The sequence below is a fragment of the Malaclemys terrapin genome, chromosome 3 (genome assembly GCF_027887155.1).
Source record: "Malaclemys terrapin pileata isolate rMalTer1 chromosome 3, rMalTer1.hap1, whole genome shotgun sequence".
Taxonomy (NCBI): domain Eukaryota; kingdom Metazoa; phylum Chordata; order Testudines; family Emydidae; genus Malaclemys; species Malaclemys terrapin.
Genome location: NC_071507.1, coordinates 195,575,584 through 195,590,065, shown reverse-complemented (window position 1 = coordinate 195,590,065; position 14,482 = coordinate 195,575,584). Strand labels below are relative to the sequence as shown.

The 14,482-nt window shown below is 39.8% G+C and overlaps 1 protein-coding gene across 3 annotated transcripts in view; it reads right to left on the bottom strand.

Annotated features, from left to right (window-relative positions):
- Window positions 1-14,482, bottom strand: part of TFAP2B (transcription factor AP-2 beta) — a 143,031-nt gene that overhangs the window by 99,886 nt on the left and 28,663 nt on the right. The window contains exon 10 of one of the 3 annotated variants that reach the window (XM_054023817.1): window positions 10,417-11,576. The exons of 1 other annotated variant lie outside the window; for it this stretch is intronic. The gene's annotated coding sequence lies outside the window, so the exon portion shown is untranslated. Of the gene's footprint in view, window positions 1-10,416; window positions 11,577-14,482 lie in introns of those variants that run through there. One more of the 3 variants, XM_054023818.1, reaches the window with a different exon arrangement.

Here is a 14,482-nt window from a genome sequence, read left to right as displayed (position 1 = left end):
CTTGGAAATTTACCAAAAGAGCTATTCCGGAATCATTATTCCCGATTTGGAATACATAAAGCCCCATTAAGATACTCTTATTTTGGAATAGGAAGGCTTTTTTTCTGATTTCTGATTCAGGCACTCTAATTCCAGAATAAGAGTGTCTACATGGGTGGTGATACCAAAATAACTATTCTGGAATAGCTATTTCGGTATATTTCCAAGTGTAGATAAGCCTTAAGGTATATGAAAAGAAATGTGTGTACATCTCTGTGTGAGGCAGTACTAAGAACTCCAAAAAAATAAGTAACTTCAGTGTATTGGCAATAACAATGAGCTCAATATGCAGGCACACAAACCACTAGGGCTGAGCAAATAATTTGTAGCAAAGAAGAATTATTTGGTTAATTCACCTTCTTTTTATGTTCATGAATGGTCTCCAAGGTTACAAATTATTCATTATTTGAAATCATTTGACAAATAATTTCAATGAATAAACCTTAGTCTGGAGATGATCCAAGAGCAGTTCATTGTATTTCATATTTGAAATTCGAGCTGTGCTGGTTAGTTTTGATTGGAGACACAGTGTATTTGTTGTTATTTCTGTTCCCTGATTGGATGATTGTAACTTTTAGGGTATGTCTACAATGCAAGTGAAAGTGTGGTTGTAGTACAGGCAGGTGCTAGCTTTAATCTAGCTAACTGGGGTAACTATATTAGTGTAGACATGGTACCATGGGCTTCTGCACAGGCTAGCAACCAAAGTGTGTACCCAAGATCCCAGGAGGCTTGTACTCTGGATGCTAACCCATGGTGAAGACCACACCACCATGTCTACATTGTTATGTGTGCTAGCTAGATTGAAGCTACCACATGCTACAACCACACCTTCACTTGCAGTGCAGATGTACCCTTACTAACAAGTTTCAGATGCAAGTACTCATTTTTAAGAGTTGAAAATGCACTTGCCACAAATGTCCTGTTTTAGTCACTTGAAATTCTGTTTCCACAAAGATTCCTGTAGAAAATGTGCTGTCTATGCTGATGGGAAACTAACACAATGAGAGTATGAACCCAGCAAAAGTACGTTACGTGTTTTATTTGTGCAAACAGGCAATATTTGGGGAGTAGCCCAACCCTAATCACAACTGGTTTCACTAATATATGTTCAATTTGAGCCTGATTTTGTCAACTTTTTCTCAAGGTGCTAAGCACTTATCAATATATCTACCCCCATTAAAGTCAATGAGACTATTTCTTACTATGCTCACCAACATCAGGGTTGTACAATCGAACACTTCATTGCAGAAAACCACAGTTGAACTTTGGCTGTGTTTATACACACACATATCACACACGCTTCAGCTACAGAGACATCAATTGGCAGTCACTCTGTCACGGTCATATCGCTGTACCCACATTCATAACAATCATTCCACCACACGTCTATTCAGTCACATATACATTCAGCCTCCCTCTTAATACTACTCTCACCTTCAATTACAATCATCCCCTCTTACCACCATTAACATATACTCACTCAGACACTTTCACATTCAGTTACATACCCACTCCCCAACACTCACATTCAGTTATACTCACAAAGTTACACCCACACCTAATTAAAATCACACCCTCACACTCCCATTCAGTTATACTACCAATAGTACACCCACACTTAATTACAATCACATTCAATTAAACCAGCAATTCTGCACCTACAATGTAATCCTTCCCTCACATTCACATCCACTTACAGTCAATAGCCCTCATTGGACGCACATGCCTGCTTGTCATATTCAGGAACACACAGGAAAAGCCAGACCTTCCTCTACAATTTTGACCACATAGAAAATAAAGCAAACACAGTTTGCTACCAGTAATCATGGAGGGCGACTGTCCCCAAGCAATGCCTCCCTCACAGCAAAATACCCCCTGGGGTTTGTTACCTTCCTATACTGCTAGATACTACTATCAGTACTTAGATACTGCTACTGCTAGTAATATTAATTATAATAAATGAATAATTTCAGTATGATGGCAACTAACCAAGATCAGGGTTCCATTATGCTAGGTACTGTACAAACACAGTAAGGCAGTCCCTTCCCTGAAGAACTAATAAACTAAATAAACAAGACAGACAAAGCTTAGGGAAAAGGGCCCCTTATCACCATAGCGCATGGGCCTCTCACAACCATTAATGAGTTCTTCAGCACAATATGCCTTTGGGGAAAAGAAGTATTGTTATTCCCATTTCATAGATGAGGAACCTGGCCACAGAAAGAGCGTGATTTGCCCAAGATCACACAGGAGGTTTGTGGTGGAGTGGGGAATTAGATCCTGATCTTCGTAGTCCCAGTCCAGCACCTTGACCATAACCATAAGACTACCCAAGAGACTATCTATTCCCTTTCTTGAGCCCACAATTTTGCTATTGAAAGGCCTTGGGCCCAGGCAGCTTCTGTTAATTTCAATGGCAATTTGCCCTGGTCCTACAAAACTTATTCTGGCAAAATGCAACACCAGCAGGCTGACCACTGGGCTATTAGACCTGATTACAGTCTAGGCCAAAAGTCAGAGGAAGGGTTATCTGCACTTATGACATGTAAATCCATGAACTTGCACAGTGATGTAGAATATTATGGATGGAGTGAACCAAATCAGAAAAATAGGAATTATGCACAAACACACCATTGAATTTTCACCCGTGCTTAGAAATACGTTTGATCTGAACCATTTATTTATTTATTTTTGCAGTTCTTTAAGCTCCTTCCACTCACAGTTTTCCTGTTCCATTGCTCTTCCAGCTTCCATACTGGAAGTAGAAGCCTCTGAAATCTGGCAAGACGTCCTGCTCTTGAGAGATTTCTACACAAATTTTGATTCAGAGAGATAAGCAAAGCTCTGGACAAATAGCCAAATTTCCAATTGCTTGTTCAAATGGACCCTCTGATCCTTGTCAAGTAGCATTGGGGAAAAAATAAAATGCTACTTTGACTCAAACAGTTTTTGCTGCAGTGATATTCATTATTTTATATTTCTAAATTTAGAATATGTCTACAACTTGTTCCTTGCAGTGGGCTGGATCCACCAGTCCTTATTCAAATAGAAATCCCATTGAAATTCATAGTAGTTCTGCTTGAGAATAGACTGCAGGATTTGGCCAGGTCTATGACTATATGCCTGCTGCCACAATAGAAGACACATGGCTTATTCAGAGATGCCTTTACTGAATGCCAGGCCACAAATAAAGAGAGACATGTGGTGCAGGGTAAAATTAGCCACAATTGAGCCAAATCAACCAAACCTAGATGAGTTGGGACATCTTTGTTGATCCTGACCAGGATTAATATGTGATGATAAATACACTGGTTCCTGCAATTACCACTCCACATTCAACCATCCTACCTCCTGAATCTCCACTCTATGCATGGAGGAGGGGCTCCTCTCCTCCTACATCCCAGCCAGGACCCTCAACCAGTGCCTGAGCCAAAAGTGATATCACAAGGGGGCAGGCAAAGAGTGGTGTGCCTAGCAAAGTCAACAGCAGGGATCAGCAGAAAGAGAGCCAGATTCACTCTGCTGTTACTTTGTTGATTTCAGTGGAATTACACCAGTGTAGAAAGACCAAAGAGAGTCTTCATTGTAGAATGACCAAGGGGAATATTTTAGTATCCTCATCACAAAAATTGATATTCTTCTATTTTAAAGGGCTTTGGGGTGCTTTGTGTGGGTGACTTGTTTTTGTTGTGGTTATTCCAGGCTTGCTCTTGTGAATATTTCAGTTGCAAGTATTAAATGACCCGCTCCTGCATTCTGGCTTCAGCCAAAACTCTCTTTGACCTTGTAACCCTTTCTTATGCAAAAAAACCCCTTTCCATCTAAATTTTCAAACGTGACTAGTGATTTTTAGTGCCTCCGTGTTGGGGAATCCCACATATTGAACATCTGAAAAGAGCCTGATTTTGTTTTCAAAAGTGCAAAGTGCCCAACCATTCAAAGTCAGGCCCCTGTCAGATATCAGGAGTTGGCCGTCCAAAAAAGGAAGCACCCCAATTCACTAGCAACTTTTGAAAATATAGGCTTAGCCTAATCCTATTAAACTGCTGGGGGCTGCTGGAATATACGAGGTTGCAGGATCACGACCAAAAATTGGAGTTCTAGGTGTGCCAGGGATGCAAAATTGGAATCAGAAGGGAACGAACTAGTGAGATTATGATAATGTATGTTATTGTTGGTATTAATCATTTATTATTGTTGTTGTTATTACATTTTATTATAAAACAATGTAGGATCTAAATGTCTGTGTCCACAGCCAGAATAAAAAATGCAAAGCCTGGGCCACCTCGCCTTTAATTTTCTAACTGCTGTTTTGTAAGGCTGTGTCATGCTTCTCAGTTCAAACACGCTTTGGCTCTTTATTATTCATGGACCTTTTTCTCAGTCAGTGGTGTTGAATAATAAAACAGCCCAGGATCAAATGGGCCAATTCTCCACGCCTGACACCAACTGCTACTGTTCGCTGGGCTCTGCCAAGCGTTGCCTCTGATAATGAGTGGGATTTGGTTAAACAGTAAATTAATGAATAATGAAATATCCAGGTTGATCAGTTAGAGAGCACGCTTGCTTGGCCCCTGGCGAAATGCTCGGGGCAGAAATTACTCTCAAACGGCACTTGCCTGTCTGCTGGTCTGGGTAACTATTTTACGGCCTATTGCTTGACAGAATGCTGTGGAGGGGGAAGGGGAGGTTGGAGGGTATAAAAAGGGAAGGGGGAGGGAAGCGGGCAGGACAACCTAGTTATCACCTTGCTAAATAATGTATGTAAGGAAAGATTTACAAATATGATTCTGAACATCAAACAGTGGGAGAGTTTAAAAATACAGCTACGGGTAGCAAAGTGTCGGAGCTAGATGATGTTGATTTAGTTGGGGATTGGTCCTGCTTTGAGCAGGGGGTTGGACTAGATGACCTCCTGAGTCCCTTCCAACCCTGATATTCTAAGATTCTATATAGCTAGATACAGAGGGAGGGTGGAAATTAGAACCCTCCTTATAGCAAACCCATTTGTTTCAGAAGGCAACTTTGCTAGAAGCAGAGCTGCACTATCCCTGCAATGGTAATGTGTGCAGATCCCTTGGGGCTTTCACTCGAAAAGGTGATTCCCTGTATCCAAATAGGGCCATCACTGCAGCCAGTGGGAGCTTTGGCATTCACTTCATTGGGTGTAGGATCGGGCCCAATGGACACGTTTCACTGATTGGCTACACATTTTCTACAGCACGTGCAATACATAGGCCACCCCAGGGACACAGAATACTTTGTCCCTCCCCTCCTGAGTGAAGTTGCTGGACATAAACCCCCTTAAGTGCAATACTGAAGGGATGTACTGTACAATGACATAGATGTGAGTTTACATTAGACAAGACTTCTCTTATTGAATAGCACTGTTATAACCTATTTCCCCACCCCCATTCAGCTTTCAGCTGAGTGGGAGAGCCCCTTGTTCAAAGATTATACTATAGATTATAGCATCTCATAGATGTTCAAGGACCGCGGGCACATGAAAGAAACTAAGAATGACTTTAGCAAAAGGCATGGAACGTGGCAACCTATTTGGTATAAACAGAAGGTAAGAAACTAACCCGGAAGTGAGAAAATAACTCTTTAGGCTTCATTTTCTACTCTGGAAAAGACAAGTAGCAGTAAAATACTCCCCAAGGGTCAATAATACACGTGCATACACAGACACACAGAACCATTACTTATCTCTAGCTACAAGAAAAAGCATCGAATTATCACATATAAATGCCTTAGAACCACGCCCTAGCAGAGATAGGGACTGATACTTTCCCGAAATCATTAGAACATAATTTTAATGAGTACATATTTTAAACAGAAGGGGAGGTCGATCAACCCAACCCCACCCTTTGTTATTCTTTAATCTCCAAACTTCGGAAGCAAATCCTAACTTCAACAAGCTAGGGGGAGAAAGTTAACGAGCAGTGCTTATAAAATACAGCCTAGAGTTCGGTGCTTGGTTCCCTTACGGTGTCTGATGTCACTGGGAAGGTATCACGGAAAGTTAAGGTTTAAATAAACATTAGAAACTTAAAAAAGAAGGCGGCACATTCCATCTCCCCACAAACATCAGTGAAGGGGTAGAACCTGCAGACTTTACTTGAATAATTGGGTTCTATATAACCAAAGGGGTGCGAATTAATTTGACTGGACCAATCTGAGGTTCTCTCAATTGATATGTATTTGTATGTTTGAGTATATATGTTCATATATAAATATACATGCACATTAGATAGCTAGATAATGTCACAAGGAACTTAAAATCTATGTTTATTATAACTGCGCACATCATACACCAAAAATTATCTGAAAAAGTGTACCAGCAAAAGGCAATGTTTATAATACATAACCATTTAGAACATTTCTCTTTTTTCCTCTTACTTATATTGTTCCAATTATAAATAGTAAATTGATGTTAAACCAGCCTATTTACATGAAGGACCTGTGCCAGGCACCCTTTCCTAAAAGTTAGCTTTGTTTTATCAAGCAATCTGCCTCCCCTCCCCCCCCTTCCATTATAATTAGCCATTTTATCATTATTCTATCATGGTTAATACACAGTTGGGCATGCTCCTTTTCCGCCACCTAAATAGACCGAACTCTGAAATCAAACAGAAACATCCGAGTCAAGGCGAGATCAATAATTATCCTCATCCTAATTGTTGCTCTCTGCTTTTAGCCTATTTTGAACCCGGAACGACAGTCCTTGCTCCTGTGAACCGCGCACTGATGTCAATAGGAGGATGCATTTAAGTCAATGAAAGTTCTGCTGGCACGAGGACAGCAGCTTAAGTCTCTTTAGAACAACTGAGAGCTGTACACATGGGTGAGTCCATTAAGCAAATATGGAGTAACTGATGTTCTAAAAATGTATTTTGTAGATATTCAGATTTCTCCCTCCCCCCGACATACACACACACACATACCCCTCGTGCTATAATTTTAACCGAGGCAGTACTCCCAAATAAAACTGAGAAAGTAGCGGAAATTATAGAGGATGCTAAGTATCAGGGGGTAGCCGTGTTAGTCTGTATCTACAAAAACAACAAGGAGTCTGGTGGCACCTTAAAGAGGATGCTCTTTGTCACTCTGAATATCTGACAAATCCAGTGTACACTCGTATGGAAATACCAAAACACTCAGACATTTTAAATGTCCCCTTATATTGGGCATTTGTCTGCTCCTGTATTTGAAAAGATAGCAGTAATAAATAACAATAGCAATAAATTATAAAATTATCATATAATTCAGAACGGATTCCCAGTCCTGCAAACGACATATTCCTACCGTTGAAAGGCAACAAAGGTAAAACTGCATACATCACTCAACACCACAGATAAGACGTTGCTTAATCTATGTTTTGTGGTTGCTTTTTCAAGTCTTGTAAAGAATGTAATTCCCTTCTTTAAATTAATGGATATATTTGACTGTGTCTATTTGATCTCTCCTGGTGGGGAATATAAACCCATCAGTGCAAGTGTGAAATACTTCTATCTGAGAATTTTGGGCAGCAAAAATAATTATATCCAATGCCATTTGATAGAGAGATTGAATGGCCACTACAAAGTCGATTCCGTAATGAGTACCTTCTATTATGTTTTTAGCCAGTATCATATTAAGAAATGGTCACTCTTAACTGATGATCAACAGAAGGATTTCATATGTGACACTCAAGAGACATTTACAAATAGAGGGACAATCCTGCTCCCATCGAAATCAAAGGGAACTTTGCCATTGCTTCAAATGGTAGCTGGAACAGGCCCATACTCGTGTGTGTGTGTGTGTGTGTTTCATATGAAATTTGAAGACATGAAAGGGCGTCAGAAGTGTTATCATTTACTTAGTGCAGCATTACATTTAGCAGCTTCTGCCTCGGGTACATATGTAAATAAAGAAAACTCTACCTCACATAGCAGAGCAATATTTGCAGTCACTTTCCCTTTTAACAATGAAGTCTGAAGCTAAGAGTTTCAAAAGGAAGGGCAAAATAAATTGCTTCTCTACTTCTTCATAACGCTTGTTAGTTTCTGATGGGGTCATTTTGCATTATGCAGAATTTGGAGGAGGAACAACAAAGACATTGTATTTATTTGAAACAATCTGGTCTGAAATGTCCTGAATTCTATACATATCTATATCTATATCTATCTATTAATGAGAGAGAGAGAGAGAAAGAGAGAGAGAGAACGAATTCAATTAATAGATTTGTAGTCTGGAAAGACCTTTGACTACTTTCATCACAGGGACAGGGGAGATGTTATTTATGAGATCTGGTATAAACGTGGGACACTCTGTGTAGGTGGGGCAAAAAGGAGTTCACCCCAAAGGTATGGAAGACAAAACTGATGTTTACGACTATATAAATCAATGTGAAGTTGTGTAATAGAAAATAGAACTAGCAAGAGTTTAGAACAGAGACTGAGGCAAGACAGAAAAACGAAGAGGGACTCCCCGGTCATGACTGAGAGAGCAGATTATAAAAGAACAGTGTGGTAGGAAGTTTTACAACTACGCTTTAATGGTGGTGGTGTGTATTTTAAATCTTAGATAGATAGATAGATAGATAGATAGATAGATAGATAGATAGATAGATAGATAGATAGAAGGGGTGTATGGAGATAGATAGATAGATAGATAGATAGATAGATATCCGGGGCCTGATCCGGATGGATTGAAGCCCCTGGAAAAGTGCGGTGAGAGTAGGACTGATCCCTAGGATTGCTTTGCTTCGCGCTATTGCATTTGCAGAGCACATCCCAATTTACTTAACTAACTCATTCATTAATGAATAATGATAAATGTGATTCTAAAAGATGATGGACGGAAGTTACTATTTCTTTAATGAAACTGAGATTACAGCAACGTTATAGAGCCCGATCCTGTCGTTTTAGTGCAAATGCCCCACTGTCATTGCTATCCTGGGAAACTTCCCAGCCCCCTGCTAGGGTGTTTTAACGGCAGGTAGGATCAGGCCACTGGATTTCCAAAGAGATGGTGAGTTTTCCTGGTTCGTTACAAAAGAATTGTTACATCATTGTTGCAGGGTAACAGAGGAACTTCCTGGTCCCGTCCCTTCCCATCCCCCCATCTTTCAGTGCGAGTCCGTGGGCCTTCTAGCGCTGTTTTAAATATTGCATGCAAAATACATGGACAATAGAAAACGCTTTGGAAATAAGTGCAAGTATCTAACGTTATCTGAGCAATTCCAGGGAGAATCGTTAATCCTTTTCCTGTCCAGGGCTGGCTAAAACCCTCTAGATGGTTTTTAATAGATTTTTTGGTTGTTTTTTATTAACTATTGCAAGCAGTAGATGGGTCCCGGCCCGCCTACAGTGCCGTTAATTGCCAGGATCTGAGAGTTATTCCCCTTGTATTTTCTTTCCTGCTTTAGTTCAGGGCTATATTGCTTCACCCACTGTACATGGAGCCTTAAAATACTTCGATGGGCGCATTTCCCAGAGACATGAAAGTAGGTCACAGTTGACTCCAGCCCTTCTTTGGCTGATGCAAACGGCGCCTAGAATTCTTCTTTGTAACGCAGACTTGATTTCTTTTTCTTATCATGTGTAATGAATTATTTCTATTCGTGGAGTCAAATCGGTGGGAATCTGTGTTGCTCTATAGAAATGTAAAGCAAAAGCTTCCAACCAATCCCCTGACATCCTTTCACTAACAGGAAAATAAAACCAGCTAGGACGTGCATTCAGTCTAAACTGGGACAAATAGGTCACTAATTATCCAGATTTCTTGGACCGTCAATGTTCCATATTTGTCTAAACACATGCGTATATTATTTCTCAGAGGGGAGGGTCCGGACAAAGGCTAATGGCATTGGCAGGGGCTAATCTGGTAGTTTTCCCATTTCTAATTTACGTTGAACAGTATTCTGATCTCATTTCCAACATTAACCCTCAGTGTGAATCCGGAGTCATTCCAGTGTCACTCCAGATTTATATTGGTGCAAATGAAATCAGGATCTGTCCCTATGTTCCTTATAAGTGTCACTTCCAACACAAAATAAGGTTTGCTTGGGAATTCTTTTTGCTATGATCTCATTCCTGGTGCTGCAGTTATACAAAAGGAGAGCATAGCTCATTCTGCCTTGTACATATCAACACCAAGCTTGATCCATTGAACATATAAATAGAGCAGAAATATCTATCCATCGATCCATCCATCCACACACATACAACTGGAACGGGTACAGTGTTACAGCAGTGGTGATCTCGGACAAAATGTTTCCTGTTGTTCCAGTGTTATGATAATACAGAGAGCTTTGTTTTACTAGCTCATACTTGGGCTTGAGAAGATTTACCACTAATCTAGCTAATACAGGCAAAATTAAACAAAAGATCACGTTAACATGGCATGAGGTTTATTATGTCTGTTTAGAAAGAGGAGGAAAAGATGGCAAAATTATAGACACCTCTGAATCAGACAGAAATAAAATGCCAACATTTCTGAGAAGCAATATTTATTGTCATTTTTTTTTAATGTAGAGACATATCCTAATTTTCCCAAAGCCCAGATTGGGAAAATAAAGACGTCTTGGCGTTATAAGTAAATCCGTCTGCAGAACTGAAGCAGCACCAACATTCAAAAAAACTGAAGAGGAAAATACAACAAAACACAACAATTTTTATTCTTCTTATTATTTATGTAAATCAGGTCATCACTGGACAAGAAACCAATTTCTACCCATTACCATAACAGCTTGTCTATAAAGAACAGAAAAAAAATTCAGATAGGATACTATCTAGTGTCAAGCGTTTTTTTTCTCTCTTTTTTTTCTTTTTTCTTTTTTTCTTTTTTTGTTTTTAAATCCCCCCACCCATTCACAGAGGTATAGATTCACAGATAAATAACTCAAAACTACTTGCTCGCCATATTTACACATTCCCGTTAAATTAAGCATAAATAAATATGTACAAACTTAACATTGAATGCCCCTCCGCATTTCTTTTTTTAGGAAGAGTCGCTCAGCTGATATTTCTCACTATTCAAGGTGATCCAAAAAGGAATCAATTTTGGCATAGAAAGGAGGGTGGTATCAGTTCCCACATTTTCAGTTTTTAGATTAATGTTTATAGTTATTTTTGTTTGTGTTTTTTATTTTTATAACATGTAGACATACTTTGGCACACAAGGGGTTACGATAGATAGGCTCTTTTGTACCGTCAGATATTTCTAAAATGTGGGTTTTTTTATAATGTTTTCTTTTACATTGGTATAAGAAAATAGAAAAAAAATTAGTGTCCCTTTAAGTCAGAAGGGGTATTTTGTTGGATAACAGGGTAACAGAAAACTACTTTTTCAGTAGCTCTGGCGATCTTTAGGACCATTACTGGATCGAAGTAAGCTAGTGTTCCCCCTCCCCCCCCAATTAACAAAAGATTAAAATGGTACAAAATAAAAATCTAAGCAAAGCTTTTCAGAAAACATGAGCAGGGTAACTTTTAGTCTTAACAGCTCTGTCGTTTTCAAATTCGTGAGTATATTTCAGGGCTGCAGAACTAAAAAAAAAAAAACCAAGCTCAAGGTATTTTGTTATAGAATTTGTTCAAGATACAAGACGGTAATTATTTAAATATATAGACTCACAGGTACATTTAATTGCCCGACTAATCTCTGGTCAGGGATCCTATTGCGCTATCAGATTTTGGTTCAATAGAGACTTCTGGTGACATGATATGGCCCAATATTAATTAAATACCCAGATTTTTCCCCCATCCTACGTGCCATAAAACTAGCCTCCGGAATCGTTTATATCTCGTGTTAATAACCATGTGGCTTATCAGAAAAGCTGCAGGTGGCACAGGAGTTGAGTTGTTGAACATGGGATCTACATGTATATATTAAACAAATTGTTTAAGGGGGAAATTAAATTTCCAGTAACCCACCTGTTTGGTTTTAAAACAAACTTTTCAAGGTCTCTCCTTAAACGTTTCCCTTGAGTTAAAAGCAAAGCTGTCATGTTAATCCTCCTGTTTATTGATTTATGATCCCGAGGAAACCAAATCTTTTAATAACTCAATTATCAGATAAACGTCAAAGGTGCCTAGTCTGGGGAAGTGCAAAAAGACTGGGTAATGCCTTGCAATTAAGTTATACTTTAGCGATAGTTTGAGAGCAGGAGGCTGAATTATGCGTTTAGAGGGATAAATTGTTCAACAAAGTTATAATAATCAGTAATGGACGCCTGCTACCAGTTGCCAAATATTAGATTATGGGGGAATCAATTAGGTTTTAAACCCATGCCATGTTTTTGCAATTTAGAAATGTCCACGAGCTTTCTCTCATTACCGGCATGAGGGGGTGGGGAAATGTTCCACTGAAGTCAAGGGGTTGTTTGCCCGAGCAAAGAGAGAGCAGGTTGTGGCGGACTCTTTCTACCCCCTAGATATGTTTAATTGGAGACTAATCCAAAGTCTGTTGAATTAAACTCCTGTTGACTTCACTGGGTTTGGATCAAATCTTACGGGACCGATCCTGCTCCCACCAAACTCAAAGGGAGTTTTACCATTGATTTCAGCAAGGGCGAGATCTTATAGTGCGTTTCTAGTGTATCTGCTCCGAAATTCTTGCAAATGGCATGCCCTTTTCAGATAGGCTACAACATAGAGAAGTTGAACTGTAAACTCTTTGGGGCAGGAACTGTGTCTTCATATCTATTTGTACAGATGGGGACCTGGTGGTGTTTGGGGCTTCTGGGAGCTATTTCATAAATATGAAGCAAAGATAGCCATTTGTGCTCAATACAACGCCTTTTGTGTTCAATAAGCCCACTTCGGCTGCTGCGCCTTGGAGAGTTTTTAGCTATGCCTGTTTGGCACGTGGTAAATGCTCTTGACATGGACCAGCTTCTGCTGCATGCACTAGTTGGTGATTGGTTTCCAGAAACACAACTGTCTCTAACGGACAGAAACGAGAGACTTGCCTTGCAAGGAATGTTGTAATTACTTTCCACTCAAGTGTTTCCCCCCACATCACAGAGGCGGTGGGTAGGCTGTCTTGTAAGGAGACTGAATGATGATGTCCATAGGCTAAAGTCCGCTGACTTCTCTTACAGGAGTGTCCCGGTGAAATTAAGGGGACTACTGGGAAGGATTTGGTCCCAGCTGTTCAGATGCTGTGTGAACAAGTAGAACCAAAGATCTCAGTGACCTGGCTCTGCCTCTCCGCCATAGCTGGGAACTCCTAGATTCTAATCCTGTCTCTGCTTTGCTGTGAGCCTTTGGACAAGACACTTAACCTTTCTGAGCCTCAGTTTACCCTTTCTGTAGAATGGGGATAATAATGTTTGTCGCCTGAGATTTAAATTAGGATTGAATTAGGGCTAAATTGTACGGGGTTAATATTCCCATTGGCTGGAATGGGGATATCCTGTAAATTAAGGCCAGTAGGGTTGGTTTTATGCATGCTCCAGTCCCTGGTTTGAAACGCAAGGTACATTTCTCCTCTTACTGCTTGAAGATAATCCTCTATATTAACCGTAGCAAGGGTAGGAAAGCCAAAGAGGATATCAAATGTAAGTATTTAGGAAGTGTGGTATTCGTAGCTAAGCACGTGAGGATGGGTCTGGAAAGCGAAAGACATGTTCGTTCATTTGTTTTAAGAAATAATTGTTGGGGAAATGGAGAAAGGGGCAATAGTTTTACACGAAATTCACCCCTTCCCCCCTTGCCGTTATTTAGAAAATAAAGACCAAGTCCAAATGTTTGACTTTCTTCTCTTTGGGATTTCAGACCTGCCTGAGACACAATGAATTCAGTATCTGATCTCAAGTTGAAACAGAAGGTGACATCCTGGCCCCATTGAAGTCAATGGGAGCTTTGCCATTATCTTAAATGGAGCCAAGATTTCACCCAGCGACAGTAGCTTTTCTGACATGTGAACGGATTCCTTAATGCATGAATCTCTACCCCACTGAATAAATACAATTATTCAAGACTGAACAATCCAAGCTGAAATTCATCTCCTTAAGCAGAAGTATTCTTTCCCATATATGCCATAGAAGGGCATGTCTTTAAAATGTATATTAGTCATAAAACATCATGTAATGCACCCAATGACTGCAAAACAAAAACAAGCAAACCCCACAACATCGGTGTTATTTTTTCCTCCTATTGCATTTGTTCTAAAACAAGAGTCACAGAAACATCTTAATAACTTTCTAGAGAGAAATAGATTTCCTCAGAGTGAGATAGTCATTCAGGACATTCTCCTGCAATCCCACCCCGCCCCTAGTAGGCACCCACACAATTGCATTTAGCAACTCCTTTCGCTTTGTGTATCAAACACTAATGCCCAAGCAAGTGTTTGCAACCACCCTTCGACAAAACGGGGTTCTTCTTCTTAATATTACATCTCGATTTTCAGTTATTTTTAATCTGGTTTCAATTATTCCCTTTGAGCTTCT